Raw genomic sequence first — 11,402 nt, forward strand, 5'->3', positions numbered from 1 at the left:
CACACATACACACACATACATACATATACATATATATTCAAGATATGTACTGTTAATAATAATAGTAATAATAATAAGTAAATAAATAAATACATAAATCAATAAATGATTAAAACAAATACTATATGGAATTGAATATAATGCAAGTAGGAGATTCAAGATTCGATCGCGCATGTTCGGCAATTACTCACCATATATACAGACTTCTTGAGTGAAGATTTAAAAGAAATCGAGAGAGAATTCCAAAGCTTGGGACCAGTATATAAAGCTGAATTGCGTCTAGGATTTGTAGTGAAAGCTTCAGTTAGGTAATTATCTGCATGTCTAGTGTTATATGCATGGTTATTAGGTGATTTAACAAATAAAGAAGAAATATGAGGGGGAATAATTAAATTGTGAATACGATATATAAATAGACCCGTTTTAAGTTTATTAATGTTGTAGATATTTAAAACATTAAACTTAAAATATAAATGTTTGATGTGAGATTGAAATGATAAACCATCACAAATTCTTAAGGCTCTCTTTTGTAATTTGAACAGGTGATCAATATTTGTAGTTTCAAATCTACCGATAGTTACGATCCAAATTAAATTACAATATGAAATATACGGTAAAAATAATTTATTATATAAAGTTAGTATATGAGAGGGAAGTGTGTATTTGAGTTTATTCATAATGCCAATGTTCCGTGAAATAATGTTACTAATTCTATTAAGGTGAGGTTTCCAAGTTAATTTTTCATCTATTGTAAAACCAAGGAATTTAGTTTCGTTGACATGAGATATATTATAATTATTCATAAAAAAATGTGGTCATTAATAGAAGCTTTAATTTTATAATTGAACAGAATATAATTTGTTTTTGAAATATTAAGGGAGAGCTTGTTTAATTTAAACAAATTTGTAACATCGGCAAATAAGATTAAAAATAATATTTTGGATGTGTTGGGTATGTCATTAACATAAATCAAGAATAATAAGGGTCCCAATATGGACCCCTGTGGTACACCAGAAATAGTTTTTGATAATGTGGAATTGCATGAGTAATGTGGAATTGTAGTGAGTTGCTGTCTGTTGTTAAGGTAGCTTTCAATTAATCCAAGTGGAAGGCCCCTGATACCATAACTATTGAGATTTTTTTTTTAAAGAATCTTATGGTTTATGGTATCAAAGGCCTTACTTAAATCGAGAAAAATACCAATTGTGAACTCGTTTTTAGCAAGTGCTTCTTTCACTTTGTTATATAAATCAAAAACAGCGAGATCGGTAGAGTATGATTTTCTGAATCCAGTTATTAAAAAGTATATTACGTTTTGTTAAAAAATTATATATTCTGTTATAATTTAAACGTTCCAACACCTTTGAAAAACAAGGCAGCAGAGAAATGGGCCTATAATTGGAAAAATAATGAGAATTGTCTTTTTTGAAAATAGGGGTGACCTTGCAATTTTAAGGACATCAGGAAAGATACCAGTTTGAAAAGAAAGATTGAATATATGAGTTAATGGTTTTGAAATAAGTTGTAAAACACCCTTAATAACTTTATTGGAAATCCATCTATACCAGGACTTTCTTTATCTTTCAGGTTTTTAATAATGTCTATGATTTCGTACTCAGTAATTGGTTTAAGAAAAAAAGAATTGCTAATTGGGTTAGAAGGAAAAGATGTAAAATCATTATTTATGTTTGAATCGTTAATGTTTTCAGCAAGCTTTGGTCCAATATTAATGAAATAATCGTTAAATGCATTAGATATTATATAAGGATCAGTTATTTCATTGTTGTTGTTAATAAAGTAAGACGGCAGATTTTTTTAACATTTTTTTACCCAGGATACCATTGATTGTGTGCCATGTTTTCTGTATATTGTTTTTATATAAATTAAACTTATTATTATAGTAATTTTTACATGAATTTCTTAATACATTAGTTAATTTATTTCTGAATTTTACGTACTTGTTCTTATCTTGTTGTTTACCAGATTTTAAGTGAGTTTTATAAAGTTTATTTTTGTTGTCTATGGATTTTATTATCCCATTGGTAATCCATGGCTTTCTTTATAGATATTTCGCTTACAACGAGTGATTTTAATATGGGTATCATTTAATGTAGTAAATGTATTGTTAAGAAGTGTGTAAGCAAGATTCGAATTATTAAAAAACAGTTGAATTATTATTCTAGAAGGAACTTATAGATAACTCGGGTAAACGATAAATGGCACCAAGAATGATATTTTTAGGTTCCGCTTTTTTTTTTTCAATAAAAATTGTTTCATAGTTGGTGGATTAGGTTCGTATCAATATACAAATTACGTTATATTTATTATGTTATATTTGTCTCGTACTCCATATTGGATATTTGTTTCTTTTAAACAAGGTAATAATGTAAAACTTAATAGAAAATAAAAACAATACACTCGCATTATACGTTACGACAAAATAATAATATGCAAGTAATATGTACTTAATTAAGACATTGTCCAAAATGAAGTTCATGAAATCGAAGGTCAATGTTATGGAGACCCGAAGTTAGTAACATAATAAGTATATTTCTTTTGGAAAGAGTACGTAAATACTATAATGTTAATCAAATTGATAAACGGCACTTACCTTGTTCGCCATTTTCCTGCTATGATTTTCGTACCTCTCTCGTATAATGACTTCACTTCATTTTTCCACTTTTACTTTTCTATTAGATCCGGAACGGTTAAATCATCAAGTTTCGAACAACTTTCTTTCAAAATTTTAATTTTGTATTGATAGAATAGCATTTTAACGAGAATGCGTGCAGAGCGACCATTTTTGGATGACCATCCCGATGAGCTCGTTCAATATTTGGAATGTCATTCCAGCCATATGTGTTGGCGAGCATATTCTGAACAATTGAAATACAGTTCTCACCTTCAGTTAACTTGATTCCGTTAAGTCGGAAGTTGTTACGCTTAGAAAAACGTTCGAGCTTATTGTTACCGTTCTTTAATTTCTCTACTTCTTTCAGGTTATCAAGTTCGACGTGTATTTCATCCATTTTCGTCTCCGTTTTTTTACCCTTTTCTTCCAGGTCTGTTATCAGTATTACTGTTGAATTCGATCGATGCAGCTAATGTAGCTTCAAGTTGACGTTGATTTGTTGCCGAGTCACAATTGCTTGTTAAAATCAGTGTTATACGGAGCTCCGTCAGATTGTGACCTACTCGACTCGTGGCATAATAGCGAATGAAAGTGCACCCGCCAAATTACAAAATGTCTAGAATGCCTCTATAATTTAAAGTCAAGCTCCGGAGGGAAAAAAATTATATGTTATAGAACTGAAGACAGAAAAAAGTTGTTTGACGAACGAACCGGGGAACGGTGAATGAGATACAGATATAGTCATTATAAGTGGGGCCAATTGAGCAACAACTTTTATCAGTCGGCCCTTCCAATATTTTAACGAATATTACGTTAGCAAAATATAATAATAATTTGTTCACGATTTTAACATTACTAAGTTTCCTTATGGCCTTTTAGCTCTATTACTGTAAGTTTCAAATCGTCTCATGATAAATGAAGTTAATAAATTTTACCTTAGGAGGCCTATCTTATGATCATTAATTTCCTTTCACAATAATATAACATCAGTGTGATTTCTATATTGTTCTTATTTTAGCAATAAATTAATTTGTATTCACTATGCATAATAGCTGGTAGAGTTCACCATTCATATTCGTTTTCGAGGTATTCACATAGTTGCATACACAAACATACACGTTCAATTCAATAAATTCATTTAACTCGCATATCAAGAGTGTGTATACATTTGCTGATTTCAACCATACAGGTACAGTACCTCATACATCAGTAGTCTAAACTCTAAAGATACCTTGATATGTTAAAAGAATTTCTAAGCGGTTTTTATGTTATGAAATTTTGAAATTTAGGTATCACGCCCCCTTTTTCATTTTTTTATATACCGTATAGTACCGTACAATAAACAATTAGCCTATATGAATACAATATACAATTAGCCTATATATAATACAATAAACAATTAGCCTATATGTAATACAATAAACAATTAGCTTATATATAATACAATAAACAATTAGCCTATATATAATACAATAAACAATTAGCCTATATACGTATAATACAATAAACAATTAGCCTATATACGTATAATACAATAAACAATTAGCCTATATACGTATAATACAATAAACAATTAGCCTATCTATAATACAATAAACAATTAGCCTATCTATAATACAATAAACAATTTGCCTATCTATAATACAATATACAATTAGCCTATATATAATACAATAAACAATTAGCCTATATATAATACAATATACAATTAGCCTATATATAATACAATATAAACAATTAGCCTATATATAATACAATATACAATTAGCCTATATATAATACAATATACAATTAGCCTATATATAATACACAATAAACAATTAGCCTATATATAATACACAATAAACAATTAGCCTATATATAATACAATAAACAATATAATACAATATACAATTGTTAATCAGACTCTCATAATCAATTAAGTATATTAATCGGAATTCCATGGTCGAAAATGTTTTCAGTAGACCTATTGATTTAAGGGAGCACTTATTTACAAAAATCCATCTTTATTTTGAAAAATAAAGTATATTTTGTTAACAGTTTGTACTTGTATTCCAGTTTGTATTGCCAGGAGTAAAAGTGGACTCATATGGTTCGTCAATTTCGTTGTCCAAATTTTCCTCACATTCCTGTTCGTGCTTATCTTTATAAAAGTTAGGAACTACGTGCATTGTTGAATAAATACAATTTCGAATGGTCCATCGTATGAATTTAAGTGGCTACTAAAGTTTTCTTCGGGTATATTTATATGCGCCCCTTAATTTTAATCGATAATTCCTTCTCGCCAGGGTAATCAAAACATCTCTATACTCTTCAGGCATTACAGTTATTGGTGTTGGAATGAAAAGGAAATGACCGATCCTTTCAATTACTAGAATTGGAAGAGTCGTTTGGCGTTTGAAATATACATCCAAGTTACAAATATTTGATTACAGTATGACACTTACGTCTATAGTCTTGTTGGTATATACACCAAGGAAATACCGTATAATACAGCAAATTATTTAGTTTTCTTCTAGAATACATTCTATCGGCCTTATCTGCCATTCCGAGTATAAGTGGTTCTTTTGGCAATTTCCACACAGGTGGCAAGTCCAGAATATGTGAAAATGGCCACAAACAAGAACGCCGAAGCAAGTACCATTACTGTGAACATGTAAATTTTTTAGTCAATTGTACTTTACATAAATATATAAACTATATGAACATACACAATTACTTAAAAACACATTCAAAATCTTGTCGCAAAAAATCAGCGTCCGTCCGAGTGTACACCATGCTATGCACGCTACATGGAAACTGACTCGTATTATTGGCTAACGGAACATAAAATAACAAAATATTGCTAGTTACACGTTTTCTTTTGATACTTAGGCCTACCTTAGTTTTGTTGATACGTACGAATATACTTTGGCTTATAATCATAAACGAAATATGGTGGGATTTTTTATTGCTAAAATACACCTTCTTCACCATATCCGTCGTCACTTCAATTCACGTCACGCGGTTCTCTGGAATTTCAAAATTCACGCTTTGCTAGACAGGTGGTAATTATTCAGGATATTAGGTGAAAATGGCCACAGGAACACTAAAGACTGAGGCTGAATTGGAATATCACGTACAATGCTGTACTTCTATATAAGATAATACTGTATCATCTTATGAATCAAAACGTATAAATACAGATTGGAAATATGCTTTCCACTTGCGCGTGCAAGTATATAAAAGTAGGCCTATATACGAAACAAAATTGTATTAAAAAACTTCAATAAAATATTAATGGGTAAAACAGGTAAAAGATGTATTATTCTAATTTAAAAAATTAGTAAAAGCCTCCTAAATTAAAACACTGTTTAATTAATATACTTCCTTAAATAGAGATTCTTATTAAGAAAACCCTTCGGTACCAAATTTTCCGACATAGGGGTATCCTCAGGTGATGGGATTAATATACCGATCCACTTATTAAACCAGAAAAAATGGGTGGGGATAGGAGGTATTAATAATTAACGACTATATGTAATACTCTACATACTTTCTTAGCAGGCGCGGATCAAGACCTTCGAGGTCAGGGTCAAAAAAGGGGGAAAAAGAAAGAAAAAATAAAAAATGATAGCCCAGAACGCCGTGATGACGCTGGTAGGGTTAATTTTTGTCGGAAGGTATCAAGATGACAGTTTCATTGGACTAAACTCCTCAAGTGTTATTTTCGGGCGACTAGAACACAAAAATTCGCGGGGGACCCCGGACACCCTAGGACAGTGTTGTCTCAATCGGCCCAGCTTTCGCCCCCACCACTCCCCCCCCCCTTTTTTTGACATCTCCGGAGCCGTCCCTGAAATATGTTTTAAACTAATATCAGGGCTATGATGAATATGAATTATTCTTTTGTTATATTTTCCACAGACATAAATAAATGCCTGAACTGATATTTTATGAGTTTCATATTACACTAAAATGTGTTTTCCAGTGACAGAACAAGTAGCTCTCTTCTCATGACCACGCCTACCATGGCAACCCATCTGTGTTAGTCAGGGTAAACTCTGGATCCGCGCTTTTGAAATGTATTTAAGAGTGCTTAATAAAATGTATATTTACGGTATATATATTATAGAAATAACGTTGCATAATAGAACTATCAGGAATAAATATACAGATAAAGGCATGTTTTTTTTTTCTTGTCAGTTGATTTGGTAATTTATTGAAGAATCTGAATGCAATTGAAGTCCATGTAAGTGTATAAATAATAATAATAATAATAATAATAATAATAATAATAATAATAATAATAGTAATAGTAATAGTAATAATAATAATAATAATAATAATATGTCGTTCTTATATAGCGCTTAATGCCTTTACAAAGCCTCTAAGGGAACATTTTTACCGGGGCCTTATTTCAGGGGCCATTTTCCCGGGCCATTTCTATCTACATTGCAGTACAGTAGTATACTACTGTACAATAATACTTTTCTATGTTTGAAAATAATAACAAAATAAGAAAATTTTGAGCCTGAAATCGGCCAAAAAATAACACTGAGCTTGGGCAAAATATTTACAGGTTCTTATATTTTTTAAAAGTGTAGCCTTTTTACCTATTCAAAACTTAACCAAAAAAGTGTTCTGAAACCTGAACCGTACTGGTGGCTACGGCCCTGGAGGTGTGTGCTGATGAAATGATAGTCTACACTACGTCAATTTAAGTATTTTATACCTTTGGAGGTCCGGAAATGGAACTTAAATTACCGTTTAATTATTTTTATTTTTTATTACGAATTCAGAAAAAAAAAACCAAAAAAACAAAAAAAAAACTCGACTTAATTAAATACCCGAAAATGGCACTTTAATACTTACAGTTCTTAAACTTACCATATCCAACTAGCTGAGCTCCATCCTGGTAAATATTTAAAAATTATTTTTAAAGAATAAAGAAAAAACTGAAAATAATACTCAAATCCGGAGAGTGCCATTTCCGGCCACCTAGAGGCGACGTATCTTATTTTATCTTACCTTAGCCCTAACCATGGTGGGGCTGGTGTCTATCTGTGAAGGTCCCTCTCTGAGCATCCTCTATTTCGAATTTCTGGATCCATCACTTTAAGGACCACCACGAAGGTCAGGGAAAATCTTGGATCCGCGGATGCTTAGTAATCCAAGCGAATCATTCATAGGTATGCAGTTTAATATTATTTTCGTTAGGCCTATCATTATTCCGGTGCCATATCCCAGGAGCATCGGTCCTTCACCAATTGGAAATCTCGGATGTGATATAGACGGATAACACTTTAAAAAAAATTATTTTAACAAAAAGGATTTTTGTTTCATGTTGATATGAAGGTGATTCTCAAGGGGTATCAGGACTTACTTCACAGTAACTAAGGCCAAACAAATAAACCAATAGTATTACTTATAAAATGTTTTTTTTCCTTTTCTTGGTACTTTTTGGTTCACGGCATTAATATAGCGTGTCATCACACTCATCAAATATCGATAATGTTAATAGTTTTCTATGATATATATTATAAATGAATTGAAATTTTAGTAACGTGCTTTTTTCCATTTAAGTGGCATTTGCCAATTTTTAACCTGGTCGTTTTTTTCAGATTCGGCATTTTATCAACCTGCAGATGACTCTAGTGATCTGTAGGTGTCATTGAATACGAAACAACTGGAAAATGGCGGGGTAAAAAAAAAAAAAAAAACAAAAAAAAACTGTGGGCTATAGCTCATGGTTTTTACCAAAATTTGCCAATTTTTAACCTGGTCGTTTTTCCCAGATTCGGCCAGATGGGCCTAATTGAGTATCATCCGATTTATCGTTATTTAAGCTTAAAACTAGGCTTTAAGTGGCATTTATCAACCTGAAGAGGACTCTTGTGATCTGTAGGTGTCATGGAATATGAAACAACTGGAAAATAGCAGGGTCAAGAAAATCGTCCAAAAAAAAAAGTATGAGCTATAGCTCATGGTTTTTACCCAAAATTGGCCAATTTTTAACCTGGTCGCTTTTCCCAGATTCGGCCACATGGGCCTAATTGTGCATCATCCGATTCATCGTTATTTAAGCTTAAAGCTAGGCTTTAAGTGGCATTTTATCAACTTGCAGAGGACTCTTGTGATCTGTAGGTGTCATTGAATACGAAACAATTGGAAAATGGCGGGGTCAAAAAAATCATCTAAAAAAAACTATGGGCTATAGCTCATGGTTTTTACCAAAATTTGACAACTTTTAACCTGGTCGTTTTTCCCAGATTCGGCCACATGGACTTAGTTGAGTATCACCCGATTTATCGTTATTTAAGCTTAAAACTAGGCTTTAAGTGGCATTTATTAACCTACAGAAGACTCTTGTGATCTGTAGGTGTCATTGAATACGAAACAATTGGAAAATGGCAGGGTCAATAAAATCATCTAAAAAAAACTATGGGCTATAGCTCATGGTTTTTACCAAAATTTGCCAATTTTTAACCTGGTCGTTTTTCCCAGATTCGGCCACATGGGTTTAGTTGAGTATCACCCGATTTATCGTTATTTAAGCTTAAAACTATGCTTTAAGTGGCATTTATTAACCTACAGAAGACTCTCGTGATCTGTAGGTGTCATGTAATACGAAACAACTGCAAAATAGCAGGGTCAAGAAAATCGTCCAAAAAAAAAAGTATGAGCTATATATAGCTCATGGTTTTTACCCAAAATTGGCCAATTTTTACCCTGGTCGTTTTTCCCAGATTCGGCCACATGGGCCTAATTGTGCATCATCCGATTCATCGTTATTTAAGCTTAAAGCTAGGCTTTAAGTGGCATTTTATCAACCTGCAGAGGACTCTTGTGATCTTTAGGTGTCATTGAATACGAAACAACTGCAAAATAGCGGGGTCAAGAAAATCGTCCAAAAAAAAGTATGAGCTATAGCACATGGTTTTTACCCAAAATTGGCCAATTTTTAACCTGGTCGTTTTTTCCCAGATTCGGCCACATAGGCCTAATTGTGCATCATCCGATTCATCGTTATTTAAGCTTAAAGCTAGGCTTTAAGTGGCATTTTATCAACCTGCAGACTGTCTCTTCAAGAAAATCGTCCAAAAAAAAGTATGAGCTATAGCTCATGATTTTTACCCAAAATTGGCCAATTTTTAACCTGGTCGTTTTTCCCAGATTCGGCCACATGGGCTTAGTTGAGTATCACCCGATTTATCGTTATTTAAGCTTAAAACTAGGCTTTAAGTGGCATTTATCAACCTGCAGAGGACTCTTGTGATCTGTAGGTGTCATGTAATACGAAACAACTGCAAAATAGCGGGGTCAAGAAAATCGTCCAAAAAAAAGTATGAGATATATATAGCTCATGGTTTTTACCCAAAATTGGTCAATTTTTAACTTGGTCGTTTTTCCCAGATTCGGCCACATGGGCCTAATTGTGCATCATCCGATTCATCGTTATTTAAGCTTAAAGCTAGGCTTTAAGTGGCATTTTATCAACCTGCAAAGGACTCTTGTGATCTGTAGGTGTCATTGAATACGAAACAATTGGAAAATGGCGGGGTCAATAAAATCATCTAAAAAAAACTATGGGCTATAGCTCATGGTTTTTACCAAAATTGGCCAATTTTTAACCTGGTCGTTTTTCCCAGATTCGGCCACATGGTCTTATTTGAGTATCATCCGATTCATCGTTATTTCAGCTTAAAACTAGGCTTTAAGTGGCATTTATCAACCTGCAGAAGACACTTGTGATCTGTTGGTGTCATGTAATACGAAACAACTGCAAAATAGCGGGGTCAAGAAAATCGTCCAAAAAAAAGTATGAGCTATAGCTCATGGTTTTTACCCGAAATTGGCCAATTTTTGACCTGGTCGTTTTTCCCAGATTCGGCCAAATGGGCCTAATTGTGCATCATCCGATTTATCGTTATTTAAGCTTAAAGCTAGGCTTTAAGTGGCATTTTATCAACCTGCAGAGGACTCTTGTGATCTGTAGGTGTCATTGAATACGAAACAATTGGAAAATGGCGGGGTCAATAAAATCATCTAAAAAAAAAACTATGGGCTATAGCTCATGGTTTTTACCAAAATTTGCCAATTTTTAACCTGGTCGTTTTTCCCAGATTCGGCCACATGGGTTTAGTTGAGTATCACCCGATTTATTGTTATTTAAGCTTAAAACTATGCTTTAAGTGGCATTTATTAACCTACAGAAGACTCTCGTGATCTGTAGGTGTCATGTAATACGAAACAACTGCAAAATAGCAGGGTCAAGAAAATCGTCCAAAAAAAAAGTATGAGCTATATATAGCTCATGGTTTTTACCCAAAATTGGCCAATTTTTACCCTGGTCGTTTTTCCCAGATTCGGCCACATGGGCCTAATTGTGCATCATCTGATTCATCGTTATTTAAGCTTAAAGCTAGGCTTTAAGTGGCATTTTATCAACCTGCAGAGGACTCTTGTGATCTTTAGGTGTCATTGAATACGAAACAATTGGAAAATGGCGGTGTCAAGAAAATCGTCCAAAAAAAAAGTATGAGCTATAGCTAATGGTTTTTACCCAAAATTGGCCAATTTTTAACCTGGTCGTTTTTCCCAGATTCGGCCACATGGGCCTAATTGTGCATCATCCGATTCATCGTTATTTGAGCTTAAAGCTAGGCTTTAAGTGGCATTTTATCAACCTGCAGAGGACTCTTGTGATCTGTAGGTGTCATGTAATACGAAACAACTGCAAAATAGCGGGGTCAAGAAAATCGTCCAAAAAAAAGTATGAGCTATAGCT

The sequence above is a fragment of the Anneissia japonica genome, unplaced genomic scaffold (genome assembly GCF_011630105.1).
Source record: "Anneissia japonica isolate Jap-2015-1 unplaced genomic scaffold, ASM1163010v1 scaffold287597_len576451_cov177, whole genome shotgun sequence".
NCBI lineage: Eukaryota > Metazoa > Echinodermata > Crinoidea > Comatulida > Comatulidae > Anneissia > Anneissia japonica.